General features: G+C 72.1%; 1 protein-coding gene across 1 annotated transcript in view; it reads left to right on the top strand.

Annotated features, from left to right (window-relative positions):
- Positions 1–359, top strand: part of ADCY6 (adenylate cyclase 6) — a 52181-nt gene that overhangs the window by 447 nt on the left and 51375 nt on the right. The window lies entirely within an intron of this gene.

Consider the following 359-nt stretch of genomic DNA (forward strand, 5'->3'; position numbering starts at 1 on the left):
CGGGAGACCCCAGGGGTGAGGGGGGCGGGAGAAGCTGGAGGATGCAGCCCCTGGCGGAGGGAGCCGGGAGCTGGGAGGCGGCAGGACGGCCCCCTACCCCCCGGGGTCTTGATCCCAGAACAGTGGCCGCTTGTTCTCCCAGGACTGGGGGAGGGAGCGAGCGGAGGAGAGGAGGGGGCGCGCGGAAGGAGGGGGCGCCTCCTTTGGTCTCCCCACCCCGACCCCGCTCCTGGGAACCGGAGTGGCCGCCCAGCCCGGCGTCTGGGAGGGGGAGGGGAGCGCAGACAAAAGGAGCTTGTGCCTTTAAGGCGGGGAGTCGGGGAGCTGGCGGGGAGGGGACTTCTGGATCCGGGGTAGAG

This window comes from Myotis brandtii, unplaced genomic scaffold, assembly GCF_000412655.1.
Source record: "Myotis brandtii unplaced genomic scaffold, ASM41265v1 scaffold517, whole genome shotgun sequence".
Lineage (NCBI taxonomy): Eukaryota > Metazoa > Chordata > Mammalia > Chiroptera > Vespertilionidae > Myotis > Myotis brandtii.